Genomic DNA, 19,803 nt, shown 5'->3' on the forward strand with positions numbered 1-19,803 from the left:
TGGTAAAGCACACTATGAAGAAGAATGAAATCTGCGAAATTAATGAAAATAGAGAAATAACTACAATCATCACCAGACTAAGGATGGAACATTTTAAAGGCATGAAAATTCAGCTGGATGGTACTAGAAACTATGAAATATGCTAGAACTGTCCAGAAGTCGAACTAACACCTGCCCATATTTATTCTTGTTTAACAATTGCCGCTGCTCTACAGAAAATTGACAATTACTCTAATAGAGAGAAGCTCTACTCCATCAAAGTTCAACAGATTGCCAAAGCAGTTCTACAAGCTCACTGTCATATCTAGAAGCTCTTCAACAGACTCGACAACAACAATTCCCACGTTGCCCCGTAGGATTACTGCAGTCATCGGAACTAAAGGAGGTTCTAGATTTTATTAAGGTGGGCGTCATGGCTGGTTATTCCTCACACTATGGTAATCGTTGTCTTCTTTCCGAGCAGTGCTGTCTATCTTATCTTCATTTCTCTATAGTGCTTAATATTTCTTCTTTTAGTATTGGAAGACCATCTTTACTGTTGCTAAACTGGTATTATTAAAGTTATTATTATTAGTAGTATTATTATAGAAGTCTGGAATTTTAGTACAGAAATTTATTTTTTGCTTGCATCAAACTAAAATTTGGCAATCCTAAACAGTATCAACAAGATATATTATTATTATTGTCACTCATTAACTTGCATTCCCTCAATACCGGAGATGAGATAACTGGTGGTGGATATCTGGATATCCACCACCGATATCCGGAGATGAGATTTCAGACTATAGAAATCAATGAGAATTACATTCTGGATATTTCATTTTACCCTTAAACTAAAGAACAACAAAAAGCGATTTAGCTTTTACGCTTTGCTATAGAGTTATTATTATTATTTGACACCTCCAAGGAGTCCAAGGTGGGCACCTGCTCTACAACTTCTTCTCTACCAACTGACCGCAACTACACCAACGCCGATCACCACTGGTTTTCCACAGACAATCGCAAACATCCATGCCCACGGCAGGATTCGAACCCACAGCCTTTTGGCTGGAGAGAAGATATGCTATCCACTCGGCCAACCAGGCTGGCATATAAGCATGTAAACATTTTTTATCCACTGGAAGCAATAATTTTATCAGTTTATTTATCTTATCTCTATGTTTGTGAATATGTATACATGTATGTGATAAACTATATATTATTATTACGAAATCAAAAAAAGAATGCCAGTAATTGTTTTTAGCTCCAATGATAACAACCCCCCCCCCCCCCCCCCCACACACACACTTCCCTCGCGCGCTCCTCATTTTTCAGCTTTGAAAAAATATTATAATCTTATTCCTCGATTCTAGAGATTTGGTTATGTCGTCGTCTTGCGACACATTTTCAGTGTGAAATTAGCAGTGTAAGGTAGGTTAAATATTTTACGGATAACCGTGGTGCCCATGCTTTAGCCAAGTATGCTTTTATCCACTTTCTAAAAATCCACATATGGTCCAAATTGTGATTTTAACGCGAAGGTCCACTCACTATTGTAGTTGTGAGTCACGTGCTACGAAACTAGATCTGCACATGTTTGTTGGATTTTATCGTGTGATGAATCCAGCGGTTACTGTATGCTTGCGATGTTTGTATCTTCTGTAATCATTATTTATTTTTTTATCATTCATATAGAAAGATGCGGGACAATTACAAGATATGAGACCAATAAGGGGTCACTCAACACATTTTGACTATGCTTCCAATTTGCACTATGCATTAGAACTTGCTATTTTATTTCTGCCTTGAAAAGGTACGATTTCTTTACTGTCACCAACAACATGCAATTGCTCATGTGCCTCATGTTGAAAATGCGTATTCCTCCAGATTTATTCTTATAGATGCTACTTTAAAGTTCCCAGAAACTATACCTATTTTTGGAACATTTATAGACTTAAAATTAATCTTCTTTTACATTGATTAACATATTCCTGCTATTTATTATTATTAATTTTAATGAAATCAAGTTTTGCAATCTACCACAAAATCATAAAATTCCAAAGCTTGTCTTTCTCGATAATTTTATGGAATTAAGAATCGCAAACCAACCAAACTCGCCAACTTTCAATACATAGCTCATATTTAATATGCTGCTATTAACAGCCTTTTCAAAAGAACTCAGCCATTCTTCTGTTGATAATAAATGCTCTGTTCACAGACTTAGTTGTATTCCAGTTATTAAACAATTTAGGGTACATCCTTATTTGGCATTTAGTTATCAATGTATGTGACATGATTTGTGCATCTTTGCTAATTACTTATGCTAGTGACATATTTGGCATATCTGTCTTTGCTATTCTGAAAAGGAAATAACATTTTAAAGTAATTGTCAGAAGATGGGAATTTTGCTATGGATATTTGTAGTTATCTTGACATAAAGATCAAACTATATGCTGACAACCAAATAATATTAGAACTGTGCATATATTGTTTATGAAAACGTAAGTTACAAGTCTTGGTAAATAAAAAGTAAAGTGGGAATATGATAGAATCATAGGTTTGATGAGTGGATCCTATACAGCAGATAAGAGCATATCATAGAGGCAGGAAAAACAATGAACCAGAGCATATCATTGGGGTAGGAAAAACAATAAGCCAGAGCATATCATAGAGATAAGAAGAACAAGAAAGGTGAACAAAATCATAGTAAAAGAGTGAGAAAGAAGCAGATTTTTGCAAGATTAGTGTATGTATCGACACTGAATGAATTTAAGGAATGACACCTCCATGGAGACAACATTGGAAGTGTCACGTAAATAATAATAATATTATATGATCATTGTTGATATGATTGATAATGTTGACATTGTTGCTATACAACATTATCAACAATGTTGTATAGCATTGTTGTGTGGATCTATCATCCACATGTCACTACACCATCTGCTATATACTAATTGTCTGTTAATTGCATGTGTTCTGGTTGCTTTTCAGAAGGAAACACATGACTGTGTGTGTGTGTGGAGGAAAAAATCCAGACACATTCAAGAAGCCCATGCAAGTATTCTTCTCATCAATGAGAATCGAATCTGTGAAGGGCACATGTTCTATTGTTCTTTCAGCTGCTCTTTCCAGGCACTTATTTTCATTTCTTATGAAGGCTGTTTATTATTATTATCACAGCAACTTTAATGGAGTCAGAAGAATCATTGTGGAGGTTGACTCCACCAGCATATTATATTTATTATATTGAATCTTAAAAAGGCCTCAACACTCCCAACAAGGCTGTGCCAGCCCAAGGGTGCACCGCACCCAGGTGGCAACATTGATAGGGCAGCATTTTATGTAGCTGATATCTAATTTGGATTATACAATGCAGTATTAGGGGTTGCCGATAAAAGTTTGCACCTGGGTGACAAATACCCTTGGCGTGCCCCTGACTCCCAGCATTCACAGCCACTCACCCACAACTCTCTCCATGTAAAAAATCTATTCCTCACCACACCTTTACACAACTTTCAGGAATATCCTCTTGTTCTTACCTTCTCACCTTTTACACTTTATTTATTTACTTCACTCTGAACAAAACTTTTCTAATTAATATAAAGTAGTCACTAATTTTCTATATTTTCAATCATTATAAATGTGAAAAATATATAAAACAATAATCATATAAAAATTGGTCTTTCTAAGACTGGGATTGTATGATGTAATTCAGTTCCAGAATTATACTGATTCTATTTACTATTTTTGCAGTCCTAATAATGGACAACTCATGTTTAGCATTTGTGAATATGTATTATTTTAATTGCTACCAGATGATCATAGGTAATATTAACGGATGTCTTCATAATTTAATGTGCACATTTATTCCGTGAAGAAAATTTTATAACAAATTTGAATTATGATGATTGAACAAACAAGTTCCAAGGAATGTGGTATAATTATTATGTGACACTTCCAAGCAGTTCCAAGACTTGTCGAAGAAAGGCACCTACTCTATAACTCTCCATTTCTATCACTTAATCCACCAACTACAGTGAATCATCACCTACACCAATGCCACCTACTGCCCATCACCACCACTAGTATTTTTTTTTTTTTTTGTCTGTAAATTGCATGTGTTCTCAGGGCTGATTTGTTTGTATAAGAAAAAGATGGATGGAGTGTAAGTGATAAATCTGCTGTTTGGCGTGATAGCCCTAAGCATTGACTGAATTGTTAATTAAATCTTTTAAAGCAAATTTTAAATTAGTGCTATCTGAGAATGCTAAAATTAATCTGAAAACTTTTATGCATATGTAAGAAAGAGTAAGGATGACAGAAATAAATTAAGCTTAAACAGCATTTCAGATGAACCAATTATGGTTATAGAGGAAATTTTCAAGTATTTTGTGAGTGTATATGTGAACACTGGTAAAATAAATTCTGCTTTGGGAGATAGATTTACCTAATGGTGTAGTACAAGAAAGAAATTATTAATGTCTTAAATCATTTGGCAGTTGAAATGGTGGAGAAAGGTATGATATATATCTCTTTAAGCAGATGTATGTCGAGATGAATTAAACTTGCCAAGAAATTGTATTCTTGTTTAATCCTTTAGTGTAAGCAAACAAAATTTGTGCTCAAAGTGTCTTCATGCCTAGATTACTTGTATTTAGGGATTGTTGATTTCACGTCAGTCACCTTAGTATCCCATAATTCAACACACACACACACTTCCTTTTTGATGTGTATTTTGTTATGCATTATAGAAGAGGTCACTACCCAAACTGGTAGTGACTGTTAGTCAGGTCTTGTTAGCCCACTGACTATTCTGATGTCATTTATTTGGATTTTAGCAATGCATTTGATAGAATTCAGTATAAGAACTATTAAATATAATATGCTAAATAGGTACTGATGATTATCTAGTGTGATTGGTAGGAATCTGTCAATCAGATTCCCACCAGTCAAAGGGGAATGATGCCCTAACATTTGGTGCTAAATCCCTTGTTGTTTAATATATTCATAAATAATTTAGATTCAGATAAATTGCTTTTCCCTTTAATATGGTAGATTCAATATCCTGCCACAGCCATTGAATTTAACATATTCGTTGCTCATAGGAGAACAAGATTTCTCCGAGTGAAAAACAATTTTGCTGCTTTGGATTAAATTCTCAAAGATATTCTAGAACCTAAACACCAATTGTTTTTGTCTCAGTAGGATATAAATATATTTATAAAAAAAAAAAAAATGTATGTTCCATTCTGGAATAATGAGGATCAAAAAGGATTTGTTCTTTGGATATTTATTTCAACCCCTGCCACCAATGCAGTAGTACCCCCAGGGTTCAATTCTTTCACCCACTCTCTTCGTCTTGTATATAAATGTCCTGCTCTCACAGACTTCCAATCCTATCCATAGCTTTGCCAATGGTAGCACACTCCATTCCTCCTTTTCCTTTGAGAAACCTTAGTACTCAACTATTAGAATCCTCAAGATCCACCACTATGAATGGCCTGAACTCTAATCTCCTGGCTGTATCCCAATAGGGAAAGGAGAACTTTGTAGTCTTCAATGCTACCAAAACTCAGTCCTGTCTAATCTCTCACAAAAATTGCTTCCTCCCCCCATCTTCAATAACACCCAAATATTATTATTATATTTCTTATTATTATTATTTGTCACCACCAGGGAGTTCAAAGCCTCATCGAAGGAGGGCATCTACTCTACAGCTCTGCTTCCACCACTCACAATCCATCAGTTGACTGCAACTACACCAACGGCATCTACTGCCACCACTTGTATTTCCACAGACAATCACAAACATCCATACTCACGTCAGGATTCGAACCCGCAGCCTCTTGACTGGAGAGCGGACACCCTAACCACTCGGCCAGCCAAGCTGGGCATCCAAACATAATCATATTTCCTTCTTGGACTGACCTACAACCTTTCTTGGCACAAACACATTTAAACTATTTTTGGCAGCTTCTGCAGCTGCCAAAAAACTTTATATTTTTTTTTTGCACAAGACACTACTTCACAGCTGCTAACTTTATATAAATCCTCCAAACCATGGAACATCCCTCCCATAATTTGGGTGGTGCATCAAATTCTAAGATTGCTCGATTCTTCCAAAAGATGGCAATCTGGTTAATTAATAATCCTTCTCTCACATATCCACTTCAATTCCTCTCTCACAGATGTTCAGTTTTTGCCTTGTGCCTCTTCTACAGATACTTTCATGGACAATGCTCTGCTGAATTAGTCGCTACTGTTCCAGTAGTATAATTGGTGATATTGAGAGCCTCATTCTGTCCAGAGATCATTGGAATCATTGAAATGTAGTTGATGGAAGTAGAAGAGTACAGCATATTTCAGCAGCAGGATAGGAAGAGTAAATGGAGGTGGTAGTGTTACTTATGAGCAATGAGTTATGTCTTCTCGGAGTAGAGAATTTTGAAGAAATGCCAGTAATGGTTTTGAGAACATATAGTGTGATGTTAAAGTGGGCAGGATAGAATATTTAGTTGAGTGTTGCCAGAGTCGTTCACGCCACCTGGGTGCAAAATTTTTGTGCCCCCTTCCATTAAAAATTAAAAGATCCCGAAGTACAATAAAATATTCATTTTTTGTTTAGTGTTAATTACTTTATGTTTTTGTATATTTATATTACCATTCTTATTATTTCTTATATGCAGCCATTATTACATGCACCTACTGCACATTCTCTATGTTACTCCTAGAATGTTTGTTCATTGTGCTAAGAGCAGTGATTAAAGTAAGTATTTCATGAAAGCCCAGTAAATATGGAATAAAAATTTTTGCTGTAGTCAATTTGAAAGTACTTTACACAGGGAATCTTGAAATATATCCAGGTAAGCAGCCCGAAGGACCTTACTTGATTAGTAATAAACTAGTAGATATAATCAAGAGACTTGCAGAACCCATTTACTCTTCAGATCATAATATTACAGCCGATAATTGGTTCACTAATATAATCTTATTGCCAACTTGAAAAAGAAGCAATTTTCATATGTAGGTACCATTTGTAAGAATAAACCTCAACTATCACCTGAATTGGTTCTCTTAAAAACAGGTCCGAGAAATCCAACATATTTACTTTTGGTGCAGATTGCACACTTGTGTCTCATATACCAAAAAAAGGTAAAAAACTTAATTTTAGTTTCAAGTATGCACCTTGATAACACCGTGAATTTAGATTCCCAAAAGCCTGACATAATAGAATATTACAATCAGACCAAATCAGGATTTGACACTGTGGACCAAATGATTGGTACCTACAGGGCTTTTTTTCAGCTGGAATGCTCTGGAATGTGTTTCGGTAAACTTTTAGGATTTAATGGTCCCTAAACACATTTTATAAGTATTTCAAAACTAGGACTGCCTCCATTTTAAATTCTCAGTTATGGTCGTTGACAATGTAAATCAAGGGTCATCTTTGGTTCATCCAATCTAGTGCTGCCATCTTGTGTTGTTGACACTGAACCTCGAAGATTGAAGTTTTTGATTAGAATTGATAGTCTGCTGGAAGTTACAGTAGTTACCGGAAGTGGAACTTCTGCATGAACAAGCAGACATTCTCTATGCAAGTAGAGTCGCTTTTACAACATGGGTGAGTGAGGTTAACATGTTTCATGGAAGTTTCACCAGTTTTACACGATGAATAGTAAAATAACACAATTTTTCTCTTTTGCTCCCACAACTAAAAAGTTAAAGCTTGAGAACAGTAAGTATAGTGATGGGGCAAAAATGACCTGATGGACAGTGATACAAAAACTGGAGGGATAAAACACGTGGCTGCTACGGTTGCTACAACAACTACGGCAAGTAAAGACTCATAAGAAGATCTGCCCGACTGTTGGACTCGAGACCAAAAAGCTGATTTTTTGCAACAAAAATGAATGGCTGTTGGTGGAGAATAAAAACATTGACTGTAAAATATGTAAGGAAGTCACAAGTTTGGGAGTAGAAAGGAATAAGCAAGGTATGAATATTTCAAAGCCATGGGCAAATATTCAAATTTCTCATTATGGTAGGAATAAAAAAGAGCAAATGACTTCATTACGTAAAAAATTCACAATCATGAGAACAATTCAGCTCACATTGTTGCAGCTAAAATTATAGAATCTGCAAAAGAACGAAAACTGGAGGTAGCTTATTCAAAAGCATTTGAACATGAGAAAAAAAGTCACTTGTAGAAGCTTCAGAACAGCATATAAAGTTGCAAAGAAAACCCAGTCTTTCAATGACTTTGAATCAGAAATTGACCTCCAAGAATTGAATGGATGTGACATGGGTCGAATTCTACAAATGCTTGTATGAATATAACAAATCATATTGGAACTGAAATGAAAAAATCCTTTTTAAAAAATAATAGTCAAACTGTGAGATTTTCCTTTTGATTGGCGAAAGCACCACTATTAGCCAGTTGTCATCATTAATAATATATGTACGCACAATGCTACCTGATATGGAGCAACACACAAATATTTCTATTGACATTGTAGAGTTAGAAAATGTATCCGCACAAGGTATTTTCCATAGCTTGACGAATACCCTTAACGAATTGTGGTTTCATGATGATTATTTGAAGAAAAATCTTGTTGCCATTGATTGCGATGGAGCAGCTGTGATGTTGGGTATGAAAAAAGGAGTAGTAGCTTTGATTAAGGAATGTTATGTCATATTTTGGTTTGGCATTGTGCCAACCATAGATTCGAGCTATGTGTTGGTGATGTAAAAAAAGACTTCCCAGAACAAATCAACCACTTCAAGTCATTTCTTGACAAATGTGACTGTCTCCATCACCAGTCACTCAAAAATGTCAGAGAACTAGGCAATGTAGTTGAAGATCTTGACAAGGAAATCTTCAAAATTGGAAGACTTTTAAGTACATGTTGGGTGGCTTCTAGTTTTAGAAGTGTTATTGCGGTGTGGAAAGATTATGAAGCACTTGTGGCTCATTTTACAGCAGCAAAACAAGATGAAAACAGACACAAGTCTGAAAGAGTAATGTATGAAGGCCTTTTGAAGAAAATAACAAGTGTTGATTTTGTTTTGGATCTTGGATTGATGTGTGATGCTCTCCAAGAATTGTCAGAGCTTAGTGTTGAACTGCAAGCAGCGGATATTACGCTCTACAAAGCTCGTAGCAGTATATCAAGGCAGATTCGGCTGTTTGAAGACAGGAAAGTCAATGATGGGCCTTTTTATTGTGAACCTGTATAAGCAGTTGAAAATCTAAACTTTAAAGGAGTGACTTTGGAGAAGAGGGTAACCAGTCAATCAACAAATGTGACTCGTTCTCTTGATCCTACAAAATTTTATGATTGCGTGAAACAACAAATGGAAAATTGCCTTCTATCTGCAGAAGAGATGTAAATTCCACAATGGACAAAAGTGTTGTATCCAGAATGTTGTCCAGACGGTGCTGAAAAGCAGGGCTGCAGAAGTGGGCCTGCATTGCAGGCGTGCATCACTACAAGGTGGGAGATATTTCAAAGTGCTAGTATGAAGATAAAAATAAATAAATAAATTGCCATTTGTTTGGGGGTGCCCATTTCAGCTTTGCAGGCGGGCGATGTCCAGTCTAGTGCCAGCCCTGCTGAAAGGAATGTTACTTTCGGTGAGACTGAAGTGCAGAGTTTGTTTAAGAGGCTAAGAATTCCAGAACGACAGGTTGTAAGAGGTTTTTTGTGAATTCCTGACAGGGAAGAAAATGCCTGCTGCACTATTGCAGTTAACAAACACTATCAACAGCATCCCCATTTCTACTGCTGAATGTGAGCATGGCTTTTCCCAGATGAACCTGATTATCACACCGACAAGGAGCTTCTCTACAAATGAAGACCTTGAGTACACTGATGTTCATGAAGCTGGTTGAGCCTCCTCTGCCTGTTTTTCAACCCTTACCATATGTCAATTCCTGGTTCCTGAAAGGCAGACATCTAGCAACAGACACGAAGAGTAAGGAACGAACTCGTGAAGATGGCAACACCAGTGTGATGAGCCCAATTTGGAAGCTATTGTGAAAATTAAGGTATTTTTTAAACTTTCTTTCACCTTTGCTTTAATGTTTTATTTCCATTTGATATATATAATATCCATTTGTCAAAAGTAAAAGCACAAGAACTTCAAAGGCCTGGTATGTTTCGATTTTCTTGTGTTATGAGATGAGATGGTAGAGTTCCGGTAAACTTATATTTAGAAAAAAAAGCCCTGGGTACATATAATGTAGCCAGGAACACAGATGATGGCCTATGGTTATATTCTACTATATTCTACACAATTTTAAATATTGCAGGAATAAATGCCCAGACTTTTCATATACTGAACAACAATGTGAAAATACGGCGCAGAATATATAGAAATCTCGTAACGTAGTTAGTGTCAGAACAAATAAAAAGCCTTTCAGAAATCTCTACAGGTGTGCATAAGTCTTTACACCTGAAACTTCATCAATTTCAGATACAATTTGAAGGAAATTCTAACAATGACATAGATATGGCTCCCTTGACACAAAGAAAAAGATGTTTTACATGCTATGCATCTAAAACGAGTCGCTTATCAAAATATTTTTGCAAGTGTAAAAAGTATTTATGCCTTGAACGTAGCAATATCGTTTGCGATGACTGTTATGACCATTTTGTAAATCCAACTATTGAAGATTCTGATTAATTAATGTTTATACATTGTTTAGTTTTATTTTCTTTCATTATCCATGTTTGCAGAATTTGTAACAAACATTTTTATTCTTTATATTTCTTTGTTTAATAATTTCTAGATTGTAACTGAAAATAAATAAACCATCATGTATTATATTTGCAGTGGTTTTTTTTTACATTTTATCGCATTTCAGCACATACTAGTAATGAATGTATCTCTTGGATACACGTGGCCTGAGCTGCAATTTTTTCAAATCCTGGATTACTCCTGTATTGGAGGGCAAATCTGGGGAGAGTTAACCATCCAGCATGACACGTAGTGAGCTGCTAGGGAGAAAGCTAGCAATCCAATTGCAGAGTGAGGAAGGCAGACCATAGGATTCCATGCTGCCTAAGCTGCAATTTTTTCGACCACAAACTCCGCAGGGTTAGTTAGCCAGATTGCCCTCTTCTGGACAGAATCAAGAAATCTTAGAGAGAATTTTGGTGCACCACCCCAAATATGGGAGCAATACTCAGCAGATTTGGGCGTTATATAGCGTTAGCAGCTGTGAAGGTCTTGTGCAAAAAAGTATACCAAGTTTGTTGGCAGCTGCAGAACATATAGTTGAAATGTGGTTGTGTCAGGAATGATCAGAGGTACAGGTCAGTCCAAAAGAGAAATCTGATTGTGTTTGGATATCTCAGTATTACTGAAGGTAATACTGAGATATCCAAGGGTGTCTCAGGAAGAGGAATGCGAGCTCTTTCTTGTGAGACACCTGTGAGAGATCAGACAGAACTGAGTTTTGGTGGCATTGAAGTTTGCATGGTTGTCCTTGCCCCACTGCGATATAGCTAGGAGATCTGAGTTGAGATCACTAGTCATTGCAGATCTTGAGTATTCTAATACTTGAGCACTTACAAGGTTTGTCGAATGAAAAGGAGGAATGGAGTACACTGTCATCAGCAAAGCTATGGATAGGTTTGGAAGTCTGTGTGAGCAGGTCATTTATTGTTATTATTATTATTATTACAGGCAACTCTAAGGAGTCCTTAGACTCACCGAGGTAGGCCCTAAACATCATGTAGAACTATCCAATATTTGCACAGTATCTCTCATATTTTGCCTTGAACTCATTCATAGTCATGGCACCCACAACAGACTCTAGCAACCTATTCCACTCATTCACTACTCTCCAAGCAAAAAACTTGTTCTAACACCCTTGCTAACTACACTCTTACTCACTTTCCATGGATGCTCCTAGTTCTCCCACCTCCATACCTGTTCTGAAAAATTTCCTCTGAATTAATCTTGTAGACCCCTCAGTAATTTGTATGTCTCAATCATATCATTCCTTTTTTCACCTATCAATCATAATTTGTGGGTTACATGTTTCTGTAACCCACAAATCTTCAACCTGTTCTCGTAAGGTTCATTCCATAGACTTGCTACCATCTTGGTCACTCGCCTCTGGATCCTCTCCACCTCCTCCTCATTACCAAGAAACCCCCTGGTACCCAGATCTGTGCACAATAGTCAAACAAACAGTTTACATGCAAGCAGAAGAGAGTAGGTGACAGAACAGAATCCTTGGTTACTCCTCATTGGTGGGCAAATCTGAGGAGAGTAAACCATCCACCATGACACGTAGGGAGCTGCTAGGGAGAAAGTTGGTAATCCAGTTGCAGAGTGAGGAAGGCAGACCATAGGATTCCAGTTTCTTATGTAGGCCCCTGTGCCAAACCAGATCAAATGCCTTTGAAACATTGAAGGCAACTACATGAGTTTCTCCAAATTTCTCCATGGCCTGAGTCCAGAGGTGGATGATGAAAGCAAGAAGATCAGCTGTAGATTGCGAGTGGCAGAATCCATACTGCTGATCCTGATTAGTTGATACGTCTCTAGGTGGTTCAAGAGTTGGTTGTTGATGACCTCCTCCATAATTTTAGAGAGAACAGAAGTTAGAGCAATTGGATGGTAGGTTGTTGGTTGACTTATCGACCATGTACCTTCAATAATGAGTCTATTGACTACATGGAGGCTGGTGTTAATACCACCACGACTACTACTACTACTAATAATAATATCATTTTTGTTACTACCTCTGTACTCTTTCAAAGGTTGCTTCATCCTATCAGAACCTTTCTTTGGGATGGGCTGGATGTGGACCTGTTTCCATATTTAGGGTATGATGCCAGTTGAATATGATAGATTGACGAGGCAATACAGGATAGGTGTATCAGGATATCCTAAAATAATGGACATCATATGGCCCTGATATAAATAAGATAAGGTAATTTAAGAATGGGTAAGAATGGAAAGGGGGGGGCAGGTAGGATAAGTGACCATTCCTGGAAACCATTTAAGGAGAGTGTAAACAAGTGAGTGAGTAACAGGTTCTTTGCATGGGGTGTCAGGAGAGTGGAATGAACCTAATAGTGTGCTGACTGCAGGCACATTGAATGAGTTTAAAGCACAGTTTGATTAGCTTTGTATGCGACCATGTACTTTTTATTACTTAATGTACTTAATATTACTACTACTACAAATAATAATAATGTCATTTTTGTTAACCACCTCTGTACTCTTTCAAAGGTTGCTTCATCCTATCAGAACCCCCAACTGGCATAATAAATTTAGTTTAATCCTTTATCCAAGTGTGAGCAAACAAAGTTTGCGCCTGAAAGTATCTTCAGGACTGGGTTAAGGTGGTACACACCAGGGCAACTCGTTGCAAAGGTGGAGCAAGCTACCAACACTCCTATCCTAGTATCTCCTATATAATGCAAAACACATCTCCTTGCAGATATGTCTATTGTTATGCATTAAGGGAAGGGCCACTACCCAGACCGGTTTCGACCTTTATTGAGGTCTCTTCAGTGGGAGCCAGGCCCAAGTCGAGATATCAGGCAGAAGCATTTGCAGGTCATCTCCACCTATAGGAATTGCCAATTGGTGTGCCACCCTTTTTTTAATAAATTACTCTGGATTTAGAGAAAGATGTTGAAAGTTTATTTTCCACTTGGTTAGAGTATAATAAATTTAGTTTAATCCTTTATCCAAGTGTGAGCAAACAAAGTTTGCGCCTGAAAGTATCTTCAGGACTGGGTTAAGGTGGTACACACCAGGGCAACTCGTTGCAAAGGTGGAGCAAGCTACCAACACTCCTATCCTAGTATCTCCTATAATGCAAAACACATCTCCTTGCAGATATGTCTATTGTTATGCATTAAGGGAAGGGCCACTACCCAGACCGGTTTCGACCTTTATTGAGGTCTCTTCAGTGGGAGCCAGGCCCAAGTCGAGATATCAGGCAGAAGCATTTGCAGGTGGCAAATGCTTCTGCTGGCATGGCAAATGCCCCAACTGGCAAACTCAACAGCCACTGTCCTCCTCAGCTGCCCAAACTACACATTATGCAGCTCTTTCCACCACAAGGGCAGCATATCTTGTGCAAGCATCAGAACCGACATGCCAGAGACTGCAAATCCTTGAATCCCCACTGTTTGATCTGCTTTGGCTCAAAATTTCCTACCAAATCAACTTGTCCTTTTCATATGGTCTGTCTATCACTCTCCAAACTCCATCAGCCACTCTAACCTCTTCCACTCTCTCTCTCTCTAAAGTTTGACTTTCTGCAGTCGAAATACCCCAATGGTGAGGTCATCCTTCTCGGGGACTTCGTCCACAACTCATATTGGCTCTTGTTTTCCAGTTTTACCAACCAAGCAGGCAGGGATGCTGAGGTGTTTGCCATTAGCAATGACCCATCTCAGATCATCAATCTTCCTACCAGAATACCTGACAACCTCTTTTGATTTGCCAACACACTTGACCTCTTCCTAACAACAAGCTCCCCTTCCAAGTATACTGTGAATGTAAGTTCTGCTGTTGGTAACTCAGATCATAACCTCATACAAATCTCTTTTGCCACAGAACAACCTTCACCCACCAGTTCACAGTCTCGTGTCCTTTGGCACCACAAAGGCATCAAGTGGGATGACCCGTGACTTCTGTTCCTCCTTCCCGTGGTGTGACTACTGCTTCAGTTCTTCTGATCAAAATATCTGCTCAGACCAAATAACAGAAATCATCCTCACAGGAAAGAAGGCTTTCATCTCTTATTCCACTCCAAATTTTCAGCCACCATCCAAGCCTTGGTTCTCAAAAAAAGTGCCAACACATTAAAAAAAAAAAAAAGACCTATGCATATGCCGCAGATGACTCAAAAACAAAACTCCAGCTGTCCACTCTGCCTACACTGCAGCTCACAACTGTTGTAAAAGAATCATCACCAAGTCCAAGTCAGACTTTGAAAAGGCCAAATGCTCCAAACTTGCCTCCAGCCCAAATAGCAGTCGCTCCTTCTGGTTTCTTGCCAAGACCATTGGGCGCAACTTCTGCCCACCCAGGTTTCCACCACTCTCACAACCGGATGGTACTGCAGTTATCTCACCTAAAGACAAGGTCAACTTACTGGGATCACTCTTCTCTTCAAATTACTGCATTGATGACCTGGGCAAAGTTCCCTCCACTCCACCAAGAATGACTCCCTTCATGTCACCTATAATCTTCTGACAAAGAGCAATCTAAAGAATCCTTAATAACCTGAACTCGGATACTCGGATATTATCATTATGAACTCGGATATTATCATTATGATAATACTTATTGCATTATCACAATGATAATGCAGTAAGTCTTGTGACTCATGGAGGTCCTGAATTATCTTCAGAAGAAAGCATTTTGACTAATGACAACTCCCTCACTTACTCTATTCTTAATAATAACTATATGACAGTGTTGTTTAATCATAGATTATTATTATTATTCAGGCCTCCATGGAGTCAAAAGACTCATCATGGGAAGTCCTTCCTAAGAAACACAAAGTCTGTCATATCCTTAAACTCATTGATCGTTCTTGCTCTCACCACTCCATCAGGCAATGCATTCCATTGTTCAACCACCCTCCATGCAAAGAACTACATGATTTGTTATCCTTTAGTATCTGACAGCATCTTCAGGAAGATTAACAAATTAGAGAATGTATACATTAAATGCTTTAGGAAATCCCGAACTCAGTTCCTTTTGAAAATTTCAACAATAGTATGGATTACAGTAAATGTAGATTATCCACCAATCATTTCACAAAACAGGCATAAGCTGTTCATGAACTCAGGCACAGCATCTGTCCTAATGGTATCCCACCTATTGTGGAATATCATAATGATGACGAAATGAGTCTTGTGACTCATGGAGGTCCTGAATTATCTTCAGAAGAAAGCATAGACAATGTTGCACAAGATTTTTAAATGGTTACTAGCATAATGGAGGTCTAATAAGTTACATAAGGGACTTCTAAATGTCATATAGTATAAGGCCCTGGATTTTATCTGTTTCGTTTACAACCATCACTTTGAAATTCATTTCTAATGAGGGTAATAAACTTCCATTATGGATGTTTTAATAAAAAATGCAGATGATAGAGGAATGTCTTTAGATGTCTATAGGAAGCCAACCCATACAGAAAGATTTCCATGCTAACTCTTTTAACCATCCACAACAAAAATTAGGAAAGATCACAACCTTTAAAAACTAAACATCATGAATCATTTATTATTATTAATATTACATGACACCTCCAAGGAGTCCAAATACTTATTGAGGGAGGGCACTCACTCCACAACTTTCCATCTCCACCAACTACACCAATGCTATCTACTGTCCACCACTACTAGTATTTTCATAGACATGAAAACAGCCATGCCTATGGTGGGATTCAAACCTACAGCCTTTTGGCTGGAGAGCAGATATGCTAACTACTCGACAACCAGAAAATGAACTTAAGCTTCAGTTCATAACTCTTCCCCAACAACTAATTCGTACAATAATGGAATTCAAATTTAAGGGTTCTGATTTTTTCTTCTTATTATTATTGTATGGACACCTCCATAGAGTCCAAAGACTCATCGCAGGAGAGCCAGACTATCCATGTAATCCATCATACCTCTCCTTGAACCCATTAACAGATAAAGTGTTCACAACCAACTATGGCAATCCATTCCATTCATTAATGGAATGGATTGCCATAGTTGGCAATCCATTGCCAACTATGGCAATGGATTGCCAACTCTCCAAGTGAAAATTCTAGTCCTCACATCTCTACTCACCACACCTTTACTAAACATTTTCCGCTGCATTGATCCTATAAAACCATTTATTATGCAACTTAACTGTTTCTATCATATGTTTTTTTTTTCCCCCTATCAACCAACTTCTGTAATCTACACACCCTTAAGTTATCCTCATATTGAACATTTCACAGACCACTCACAATTTTAGTTGCTCACCTCTGAATCCTCTCTACCACTTCCTTATCCCCAAGAAATCCAGGAGACCAGACCTGAAACACAATAATCCAGATGAAGGCATATCAAGGCCTTATAAAAAGGAATAACTTTCTTATCTCTACTTGTTAGTGTCTTCTTCAATAGCCCAGTAGTCTTATGAATTACATGAGCAGTATGTTCTCTAAACTTCAACTTTCTGTCTACCACCATCCCTAAATCCCTAACTTCATCTGTTTCCTGGAATACAGTTCCATCAATGTGGTACACTTGTAATCAATTTATCCCAACAGGCATAACTTTACATTTCTTCAAATTATACCATTATTCTTTGCCCATAATGACGGCCTATTTAAATCATCCTGCAAGTTCTCTACATTGCCTTCATTAACTATTACTCTACCTAATTTTGCATCATCAGCAAATAACTGAATATTTCCTTTTAGATTATTTCCTATATCATTTATGTACAAATTGAATGTTAGTGGTCCTAAAGAACCTTGCGGTTCTAGATTCTGTTCTATATATGACCTTTTGATATCTGTCTGGCAGCCACCCTCTTATCCACATAACTAGTGTCTTATCCATCCCCATTTGTTTTAATTTGCATAACAGAGTTCCATGTAGTATTCTATTAGATGCCTTTAAAAAATCCAGCAGAATCATTGTATAGTCATTTTCTTAATAAATCTCAACTGTCACTCCATTATAAAAAGTTAGTAAATTTCTAAAGCGTGACTGACACTTCACAAAGCTTTGTTGCCCCTTATAGAATATCATATTCTAATTGACCTATTTCTGAATGCTCTTTTTGACTAACTTTTTTTCTTCTCATCCCACCATGCCTGAGATACTGATTGGTCTGTAGTTTGCTACTGCAAGTTTAGACTCCCTTATGTAAGGAAATTATTTTGCCCTCTTTCCACTTCCTTAGAATTCTACCAGAGCTGAGATTTAAACAGTCTCGTCAGAGGTGTTACTAGTTCCCTTGCACATTCTCATAAAACGCAAATTGATAGCCCATCTAATTCCATAGCTGTATTTATACTGAAATTCTGCAATATCCCAACAACCTCCAATTCATCCACCTCTGTTTCTACATCAGTCTCTGTCACGTATGTCAACATTAACCTCACTCACTTGGATGATAAACCTTGCAGATTTGTCACTTAGTAACTGAGTGACCAATTTACAAGGTTTAACTGTTTCATCTGCTTCTGTCATCTTGTCATCATCAGCACTCATTAAGGTTATTCTTCCATAACCATTCTTTCTCTTACCTGCCACGTGATGAAAGAACTCTCTCGGATTTCTGTTGGCCTGTTTGGCTAGTTTCTTCTCATAATCTGAATTTGCCTTCCTCACCATTCAGCTCACCTTTCTTACTTGACCATTGCAGTGCTCATGAATTTGCTGGTTACCTTTCTCCTTATATATATACAGGGTGTTCGGGATAAATTTGACATATTTATAATTAATTATATTTTTCCGTAAGTTACATGTATTAACACACACTTCTCTTCATTTAAAAGGTTGGACCCTTCTTCATTCATATACAAGATGTCAGAAAGGATGGATAGCTGGAACCCACCTGAATCATGGAAGAGAATAACTTGTATCATGATGATTCGTGCCGGCCATCAAAATAAGGATATTTCGACTGCTGCCCAATGCTCCCTGAATACAGTAAAAACAATCAGGCATGAACTAGAGACTTGCAATGGTGACTATGAGGATGTAGCAAGAAGAAAGATCCCTAGCAGACGATCTGATTGCGTTTGTACAGCAGAATTCCTCGCAAATCTGCAGGAACAGGTGTTGAAGATCCCTGGCATTGGAATTCGGGCTTTGTCACGTGAAATGAATGTTGCAGCCTCTACTATGAAGCTTGCACTCAATGAAGACCTCCGCTACTACTCATACAAGCGCCGCAAAGGTCAGCTGCTTACAGAAAAGGCCCGTGAAAAACGTTTGATAAACGCGAAGAAACTTCTAAGCAAAGTGAAACATCCTGCGGAACCACAAACAATCTGGTTCTTTTCCGATGAGAAAAACTTTTGCCAGGATCAAAAACACAACACGCAGAATAACAGATGGCTTGCATACAGTACAAAGGACATTCCTCGTGTAATGCAGACTAAATTTCCCCAAACTGTGATGGTTTTCGGATGTGTATCCTCTGAAGGCAATGTGATGCCTCCGCATTTTTTCCAAGAGGGCCTCAGGTTGACTTCAGATGGCTACGTGGAGTTGCTAAACACTGTAGTCAAGCCCTGGATAACAAGGGTAGCCAATGGTAGGCCGTATGTATGGCAGCAGGATTCGGCCCCTTGCCACACCTCTGGGAAAAGTCAAAAATGGTTGTCTGAAAATTTCTACGACTTCACCAGTCCAAATGTTTGGCCTCCAAACTCCCCAGACCTTAACCCCATGGATTATTTTGTATGGGGCGCAGTTGAAAAAGACACCAATCGCACTTCCAGTAATACAAAAGCCCAGTTAATGGATAAAATTAAAACAGTTTTTGCGGCCCTTCCCAGGGAGACTGTAGCATCAGCTTGTTCGAGGTTCCGAAGCAGGATTGAAGCTGTGATCGATGCTAATGGTGGTTATTTTGAGTAAATCTTGTTGATAGTATTGTAATTAACTCTGCCTGTAATGTTTTTTGTCAATTCATTAAATTTAATAGATACAAAGAAGATTTTCTTTTTCCTTACGAAACTGTCAAATTTATCCCGAACACCCTGTATATAGTCCACAACAATTTTTTTTTTTTTTTTTTTTTTCAGCTTGTGTTTAAAGATACTACTCATCCATT

General features: G+C 37.7%; 1 protein-coding gene across 5 annotated transcripts in view; it reads left to right on the forward strand.

Moving 5' to 3' along the window:
• The first annotated feature begins 1,291 nt into the window (after positions 1 to 1,291).
• LOC150109341 (BLOC-2 complex member HPS3) overlaps positions 1,292 to 19,803 on the forward strand; it is a 386,547-nt gene continuing 368,035 nt past the window's right edge. For 2 of the 5 annotated variants that reach the window (XM_090407481.1, XM_090407512.1), the window contains exon 1: positions 1,292 to 1,410. The gene's annotated coding sequence lies outside the window, so the exon portion shown is untranslated. Of the gene's footprint in view, positions 1,411 to 1,531; positions 1,628 to 1,663; positions 1,793 to 6,685; positions 6,846 to 19,803 lie in introns of those variants that run through there. The other 3 variants (XM_090407505.1, XM_090407489.1, XM_090407498.1) reach the window with 3 other exon arrangements.

The sequence above is a fragment of the Typopeltis vanoorti genome, chromosome 2 (assembly GCF_054136105.1).
Source record: "Typopeltis vanoorti isolate ZY-2024b chromosome 2, IOZ_Tvanoo_1.0, whole genome shotgun sequence".
In the NCBI taxonomy this organism is placed as follows: domain Eukaryota; kingdom Metazoa; phylum Arthropoda; class Arachnida; order Uropygi; family Thelyphonidae; genus Typopeltis; species Typopeltis vanoorti.